The sequence below is a fragment of the Prinia subflava genome, chromosome Z (assembly GCF_021018805.1).
Source record: "Prinia subflava isolate CZ2003 ecotype Zambia chromosome Z, Cam_Psub_1.2, whole genome shotgun sequence".
In the NCBI taxonomy this organism is placed as follows: domain Eukaryota; kingdom Metazoa; phylum Chordata; class Aves; order Passeriformes; family Cisticolidae; genus Prinia; species Prinia subflava.
Window position 1 is genome coordinate 38,419,527 of NC_086283.1, and position 9,542 is coordinate 38,429,068.

A 9,542-nucleotide genomic window follows, 5' to 3' on the forward strand; every position below is an offset into this window, starting at 1 on the left:
TGTATAAGCTAATTGTCTGCTTCCTTTCTTTGAAATATTAGTTTTTTAAGAACCTTGGTTTTAAACATGCACTATAAATCTGACAGCAAGTGTTACTGAAGTCCCAATTCTAAATAAATAGTTTATAATAAAAGTTGTATAAATACACATCCATGCCAACAGTACAGTTTGAAAGGGAGCACAGTAAACACAAAGTAAATAAATGTGATTCACTTTCATGACGTGAACTGGCTACTGGCTACTTTAACCAGTTATTATAGAGAAGATTTTGTTGCCTGGTGTGACAGCACGTACCCATGTGGCTAAGCAAGAGCTGGTTAAAGAAACAAACCCCACCCATACCTAGGAGCAGTGCCATGACCAAACCACAATTCCTGTGAGGCATAAATTAAATTTGCTGAAAATGAAGTAATGTGCACTGTAGAGCACATTAGACAGCAACAGACATATTGCAAGAGAAGACAGTGGAAGGTCCAAGTCCTACACATGCTCTGAATAAACCAGACTATTGTTTTTCGATAAAGGAGTATTGTTTTGAATGTGCTGGGTAACTAAGTAAAGACAGCAGAATTTTTTTGCCAAATATAGTCTCTTGCTTACTGTTAAAAATCCTAGCTTTTAAATTGGGAGCTGAAGTCATTGAAAAAAAGTTTACATTCTTGCAGCCTGCTGCAGCACAGCCAACAAAATGTTTGGCTTAATATTCATCTCTTTCATGAACCTTTCTTAAACATCTAAGACAGAAAATACCATTTTTGTTATTTAGTAATTTGATGCTTAAAACTTTGGGTTCCTTCCCTTCTCCTTCTTTTTTTTTTTTTTTTTTTTTTTCTTTTTCTTTTTCTTTTTCTTTTTCTTTTTCTTTTTCTTTTTCTTTTTCTTTTTCTTTTCTTTTTTTTCTTTTTCTTTTTCTTTTTTTTTTCTTTTTTTTTTTTCTTTTTTTTCTTTTTTTTTTTCAGAAAAGACCTAGTAGGTTCACTGCTGTGGTATTAGGCTATGTGAAGCATTGCACAACTTAAAGAAACTATGTTTTCAGATCCTGGCACCAGCTCCAATTGTAGGTCACAATTACTAGCAGTATGTTTTTTGTTGTTTGGTGGGGTTTTTTTGTCATATTCCAAGACAGTGTAAAGGAGGAAAAGAGGATTTTGTTTTTCACAGTAGCTTGAAGCAGTGGTGACACAGGCCTAGAAAACTAGCTGATCTTAGGAGACCTGACTGTTAAAAACAGCCCAGACTGCTACATTTCTTTAGAGCAATGTAGTCCAAATGATACACTCTAAAATTATTAAAATAGAGCAACAGCTGGAACCTTGAACTGTCTTCCAGTCATTGAATATATTTGGTGCTCATTGCTTTTAGCCATTCCAGCAGGCCACCATGGGGTTTTCTGGATCCTGAACCTGGTCTGAATGGGCCAGCCCCTTCATGTCCCAGCAGCAGTGCCAGGACCGAGATGGAGGGATGCAGCCCATGCCTTGTGCCTTCAGGAGACATGAGGGAGTGTTTGGCTCTGTGAGGTTTGTTCCTCCAAACCTGTAAGAACTGGAGTACCACACTTCTTCCTTCTTCCCACTCACAGGCTGAGGGCATCACCCAGGAAAACAAAATCTGAAGTAAGTTAGCTTTTGTGTACACTTCTATCCAAACAACCAAAAATCAATTTTTCTGTTAATGATTTCATCTACTTTCTCTACTCACTATTTCACATCTGTAATACCTATTTGTTCTGCCAGTGCTTCCTGCAGAAACAAGGAAAGGTGGGATATTCAGAGTCAACCACACAAGGAACCAGTGCAAACATGAAGGCAAAACCAAGACCATGCTGGTGTCCAGCTGTTGAGTTTAGCCCCTAAACTGCCAGAATCATGACTGCCACATGGAGGAAGAGATTAGCTAGAAGTAGTCAACTTTTCTCCTTCTGAGACATTTTGGATACTGTATTAAGTCAACAAGTGAATAAACATGTTGGTACCTGCTACTATAATTAGATAGAGTGTCACTCAGCTGGTGTCTGGCTTTGCTTCTTTCATAACCATACTAGAATTGTTTGATGTTCAGGTGATGGGTAACTCTCAGTATGCAGTGGCAGACCAGAAAGGGAATAGAGAAGGTGGGTGTACATGATTAGGCTTGTTGATGGGATCCAGTTTGGCAGGCAACAGGGGAATTGTCTCAGAGGATCCACATTGCAGCAGGCAGACTTGTTTTCTAAAACAGCCAGGAAAAATCAGAGCAGAATCTTTTCCCAGCTTTTTCTGGTGTGGCCATACCTCTAAAGTGCAAGCCAAGCCCCTCTGATCCCCTGTCACCTTCTCTTGCCTGCTGTAATAGAGGATGAACTCTTCTCATGCCCATCAAATAATTTCTCTGTGATTGAGATGCCCAAGTATGATGGACACCTACAGTGAACATTATCATGTTGATAACACAAGAAAATTGCAAATTTTTAACTGACATATTTGGTAAGAGATGTCTTATCCAGATGTGCATTGTAAGGAGTAAAATCTACTTCAGCAGGCAAACCTACTACCTGAAGAGTGTAAAGTTGGGATATCATGTTATTTACTGGAATTTCCAAAAAGTATGCAATTGGCTTACCTTTGTTTCTTCTTCTCCCGTTTACTTCCCTTTTCAAGATGCATGAAGTATAAAAACATGTTTGAAAATACTGTTTAAAAGCCCACATTATAAGCTTATGTCATTTAAAACACCTTTTACCCCAGGCTTGGCATGTGTATTGTTAAGTTTCCCTTACCTCATGTACTCAATTATCAGATTTGAAGCCTTGAACTTCTCAGGATGTAAAGATGTTCAGCAACAGAGGACAGTTTAGGTGATTTAAAAAAAATTACTTCAAGATACAAAGGCAAGAATTAGCATAAAACATTTCAAAAATTAAATTTTAAATAGAGACCACAAAAGAGTTGCTACACATACTTTTTTTACTGGACTCTTTATTTCTTCTGTAGAAGGTAGGATTATTTATACACTCAATATCTTTCTTCAATGCTCAAATGATACAAGGGTTGCTAATGATGACTTGAAAATCACATTGAGGATAAAAAAATTTCCTTTCAGTTATATGCAGCACTAATCAAAGAAAACAAAATAGTCAATATAATGAATTATTTTAACTAAGTTAATGCAATAAGTTTAATCTAATCAATGTTGACAGTACTTGGATTTTTATGACCATTCACTGGATGTTAGGAGGATTATATGAAAGTGAACCTCAGAGAATTAGATAAAGCATCTTTAAGACTTATCTCTATATAACTATTGAAAAACCCATGAGTACTAACAAGTGAAAAAAAACAGAAGGCAAATTACAAAAATAATGAATGCATGGAATGAAACACTGGCATTTCCACTGGCTTTGACTAGTGCATTATAAAGTTTTTTTGCTATCTGTCTTTTCAATTTGGGTATTCCTTTTTTTTTATTCTGAAGCCAACCTCATGTTGGCTATTTCTGAAAAACTGGGGATTGTAGTGCTACTATTTTAATAACATTTCACTGGTTTCCAGCCTCCTTTTATTATTTTGTTTTAATTTTCCCCCTTTTATCCTTCTCTACCCCTCTGCCTGCCCCAGCGAAAAGCACCAATGTCTTAAAAGCTCAAGTCTCCTCAAATTACAAGTAGCACCAAGGTAAGACCAAATGCTGCCTGTGCCACCCATAGCCACTGTAATTCATGTCAGACTTTCCCTGACAACAGCTGATCTCTGACAGGCAATGGAATATTCAAAGAACTAGGGAAAAAATCCCAAACAAACAACAACCGCCCTCTCTCCTGAAAACTAAAACACCCCAATCCACTGTTATAAAGTTCAAACAAACTTATAGTGACATGGATCACTCATGCTTATTCAATAAATTGCCCTAGTTTTTCAGCATGGATGACTTTACAGCCACTGCTATCCCATAACAATCACTGATCCTGCTGATCTGCACTTTATGAAAAGTAGGACTTCAGAAAGAAACATGGTGGAAATTTCCAGAATATAGATGATCTGTTTGGATAAAGACAGGCTTTTTATACTTAATTGCTAGGCCTGAGAAACTTAGTTGCCCTGTCTCCTGTTTCTGTCTGAGTACACTTAAATGGATTCATGCAGGTGGGATTCCCCACAAATAGGAGCATTTCCTTCCCCTACCACCACTTGCTTCTTTCTTCTTGCTGTACAACTATTGAAAAGGAAAAAAAAAATCTCCATCATCTTTGTTGCTAACACTTCTGGTGTTCTTTGTTCTGAATGCAGAATGGTTTAGCTGTCTTTTGAGGAAGCCAGGACAAAGAATCAGCAATATCAACACATCTCACATCAGTTTAGAAATTAACTCTATTAAATATTATGGTGTTTTTCAAGTGTTGTCTGAAGAAAATAATTTCTGTGGTATAAATAGGGCTTGTCTTAAAGGTTCTGCAGACATAAAAGACCTTTATCCATCTGCAATTAAGTATGACAGGAAACAAGTCTCCTGAAATCCATGGCATATTTGCATGTAAAGGATTATTCCAAACTGTATTAAAATTAATCATATGTTTTCAAATATGCTTGAGGTTTTTCATGAAGGCAGTAGGTAACACGGTTAAAAGTTTCCAACCTATAACAGCTCTGGATTATCTAAAAATAGACTGCCAGTTTCTATTTTTAGCAACAGTGTAATAAAGCCAAAGAAACCTCACTAACTTCAGACCAGCCGTCTTGTATTTACATTTGAATTACAGATGACAAATCAGTCTCCCTTTTATTGCTGCACACTACTAGATGGAAATCTCTGATTCTGTAAACAAAATTGGTACTTATTTGTTAATTCTGTGCATCAGCCACCTGGGTGAGAGTTAATATTTCAGGTAAAAAAAGGCTGTGAGTGTTCTTTACTACCAGTCTGTTCTAATAGTATCTTGTGGACTAAGACAGCTGAAACAGCAATTCCTCAGAATACTCTTTAAGCCACAATGTTTTGGTTACCTCATTCACCTCAGAATATTTTCTTCTGTGAATTAGAAACTGACTTATTCCTTATGTAGTTTTCAACTATTTCAATGATTCCTTTGCAATGCCAAGGTGCAGTAAAATCCACTGTAATGTAAATCACTCTCTGACACTATTTTTCCCTTCTCTTTCTAGATAGATCTATAAGTGCAATGAAAAAAGAAATTATTTTGAATGGCACCAGTGGAGAAATTGGTGTCGCAGATGGAGTTTAAAAGTCATATCATCTTGCTAATAGCTAAATAAGGTATTTCCTAATTTGGATTTTGGCTACACTACTTTGAAAGTTTGAACAATTTTTCTTTTAATAAGAAGAACATTTCAACTGCTGAAACTGGGGATAACAAATTATTATCCTCTTGGCACATTTAATAATATGTACTAATGCAACCTGTATTTCCAATGCAGTCTCTCTTTCTTGTCTAGCATTATTGCTGCAAATGGATGTATTTTTCTGAGCAGAAAACCCAAGCACTAATGTAGTCATGGGAAATTGGAACAAATGACCACTTGCTCTGGAAAGCAGCACACTGTGAGTTTGAAGTCCTTCAAGTTTACATAGTAGTTTGACTCTCAGCAATAGGTTATAGCCACAGAAACAAGAGCTCCATGAAATATTGTGTAGGGCCTGTAAACAGGAATGTGCCATATGCTGCCAGCAGTGCCCTATAGGATCTCAAGCAGCCTGTCCCAGCCTGTGAGGACTGCAAATATTTCTGACCAGACCTGCTGGGTTTGGCAGAAGTCAGCTTATTAAGCTAACAGAGAAGCCTGTTTTTAAGTCTTTCTTTTTAAGTCCACTAAATATTGTAGTTACTCCAAGACAAAGATGTTTCGCACAACAATAACTGCACTAACGCTGTTTCTGATATAAGAGTTAGTTAAAAATTAATGCATTTTGTTTTGATGTCTTTTTTTGGAAAGCAAATAACTCCAAGCTTCAATAACACCCAAGCTTCAATTATGTTGGTGCCTAAATAACACAAGATACCGTATGTGCTTTCTCTCCAAATGGGAAGACAAAAAATCACCAGATTTTATCCAATGAGATATAGTATGTGTCATAACACGGAAGCAGGGTGTTATATTGAGACTTTGAATCAGAACTGCCCTTTTCTAGGCTTCCCATGGACCTTTCTTTCCTGTTTAGAATGCAAAAGGATGACAGATAATTCAATACTCTTAAAATATAATTATTTCCTTGTAATATGTGGACTCCCAAGAAAGCATTCCTGCAGAGCTGGTTTATCTGTAGATGCATCCAGCCATCTCAAGCATTCCCTAAAACCCCTGCCAGAAACCTTGCCAATGGCCTCAAAACCAAGTCTGGGGTAATTTGGAAAACATCCTTTCTAGTTCCATGGTCTATCCTAGGCATGTTAGTAGATCCATTTTACTTTACATAGATATTTCTGTCTTCTCTGCTCACACATAGATCTGACTTGTTATGGTCAGCAACCCATTGGCATTTTCAAAGGCACCCATCTCCACCCACTCACAAAGTAGTCCAGGATAGCAGAGTGCCAATTACCCAAGCCAAACCAGTCAATCTGTTCAAAGATGTGAAATTCCGAGCTGGCTCAGACTAATAGTAAGGAATTATTCAGAAGCAACCCAATGTACACACTGGCATGTAATTAAATAAGAATACTGCTGTCCACAATTATAAATTACTCTTTTAAAACTTTTCATTTAAACGCATAAATTTGGTGACCTTAAAACAACTAACAATGGAGTGAATGGCTTGATTTCAAATTTCTATATTTACACAAGCAGAGATCAGAAGGAAAAAGGAATCTTGCCACTCTTTTTGTGCCAGGTGAGGAATGCCCATTCAATCTTATTTCTGCAATAAAATCAAAAAAGGCACATTAAATTACTTTTCATACTGAGGATTGCAAGAAAAAACTAAATGGCAGGGGTAAGCCTGAATGTGCTTATTTTCCTCACTAATGTAATAGAAGACAGCAGCGCTCCTTATCCACTGGAATTACTTTTGCTGACAAGTGTGCTTGAAGTACTGGACCATTAGGTTTTAGCTCTTGGTTTTTTAAGTTGTGCTTGATTCTTTGAGAAAAATAAAAGGCTGTAACTGAGTAAACTAATACTTTCAAATGGTTGACACAACCCTAGTTTTCTATCAGAAAACTTATTACCTTAAATTAAAGAATATAGCATTGCCATGTAATATATAAGTTTTGTCATAGCTACAAATCCCCTGTCTTTACAGAGTGCTGCCTATTACAGTTCAAGACACACTATTTAGATTTAACAGAGCTAAACTGTATTCTCATTAAAAATTGCACTAGGCTACACATTAATTAAAGCACCTTACTATGGACCAGCAAATCTTCCATTAAAATTAAAGGGTATTTGGGCTGGAGAGCCATAAATTATGCATTTTGTGCAGGATTCTTTCAAAACCCAGCCCAGTGGGTTTTTGCATGGATATACTTCCATTGGCTTTAGTGATTTTTACATCAGGATCTAAGGCACTGCAAGCATTACATCCTCCTAATAAAGAGTCACAGGGAACAAAAAAAATCAGGTTCATTATAAATGAAGATGTTCTGAAAGTGGTTTTTTTATCTATATTAGAAATTAGTGAGTAGAAAGTAAGCTCAGCATAATGTGTAATTCTTTATCTTATACCAATCAATTGCTAACCTGATTCTCCATAGTTTTGTCAGTCGCCTGAAGTCTTGAAATCATAAGTGAGGGCATAAGGTCTTGAATTGCCAACCAAGACAAATTTGTAGCGTGCCATTTTTAACAAAGAAAAAAGTCATTTTCAAACCTTTCAGACAATTGAAATAAAAGATCATTTCTATTTCAATTAGTATTTCTGTTCTTCATAAGACACGCCTTTGATAATAGATAATAAGTTTCCCTACCAAAACTGGGCACACTGGCACCCACTCCTCCATGTCAAACTCTAGATAAAGACAACAATGATGAACCATAACAGCAGTATTCAGGAGAAGACCCATCATTAGTGCCCAGGTGCAAAATTAATATAACAGTGTAAAAGGGCAAAGAAAGGCTTGGAGCCTTAGAAAATTTCAGTTCCAACTTGCCACACTTGGGGAAAAGGGAAAAAGAGTAAAAAATATTTAATAATACACCTTTTTGAGGTCTCACGCAGGTGATTAAAGTTTACACTTACACCTATAATCCCTCTAGTACTTATTGCTCACTGAGCTACTGACACATAAAACACTCTGTGTTGTTGCTGTTACTTCAGGGGTATGTAGGGAACTTTGCTGCTAAAGAACAATTTACATAGACCAAGAAAGTACATATAAGCAAAACAAATGCTTTTTGTTATTGACCCTGTCAGTTTTGTTGCCTGCAGAGGGGGCCAGTATCGGATGTAGGAAGGAGACATTCAGCAAAGGTCAAGACATTCAGTATTTCATTTTCCTTAATCTTCCATCACCTGGAAGTCAGCTAAATTGTGCCTGGCCTTAAAATGGTCTGAATTCTGCCTTGGATGCAGTTCCTTGAAACGATGCACTGGAGCCAAGACAGTGTCTTTGAAACTACACCATCATTATTAGACCATTCCTGGGCCTGAGGTTTTTTCCTAAAAAAAACGTAGAGCAATGTATAGATGGATAGCTTGTCTGAAAAACAGGCCAAGGTGTTGGGGTGCTGGATGTGATTCTGAGGTGCACAGCACTCTTTTCACCACTGCTAGCCCCCAGGCATAGATGAGTTGCAGCATCTGTACCATCACTGCTCGGGGATCAGCTGTACCAGAGGCACAAGCCGTGCAGCAGGGTGGCCTTCTGTCCTCCCTTCACATCAGCCAGAAAAATGACATATATGTAAACTTCTTTCCCAAATTCATACGTCTCCGCTACCTGATGGACTTTGATATCCTGATAGGGCCCAGGGTTGCCACAGCTACACCTGAATCTTGGGACACAAATCTGAAAGCACCATGTGTTCTGCAGCTCTGCCCCAAACACCCTCTCCCAAGCATCCCAGCAGGACTGGAAGCACCCCATACCCTCCAAACATGTTTTCTCTCACAGTCCATAGCATAGTTATGTTTTCATCACCTCCCATGACAAATGTTTGATTTAAGCAAGGCTTCAGCTCTAGTGCTCTCTCCGACCACAGCCAAGGGATATCAGCTTTTTAGGGTACCATCAGGATTTCTAGAGGTCCTGGAACCAGCAAAGTCTCCCTGCTGTATTAGGCAGTTTAACAGATCTGGAATGGCTTTATAAGTCAGCATACATAAATGAAGATACATAAGAAATAAATCTTCCAAAGACATTGTTGTGAATACCTCTTATTTTAAGTATGACTAGATTTCTGAGGCAGCAGAAGTTCAATAAATTATGGAACTATCTAAACAAAGACAGATAAAATAAAAAAAACATATACACACAAACCTCTCATGTTTTCTCTGCAGAACTTACATTTTATATTTTTACTTGGTCACAACCACAGTTCTTGAAGTGAAGGGCAGATTTATTCCACAAGGACTGAGACACTGTTTTCCAAAGTACATGATTTTCAATCATG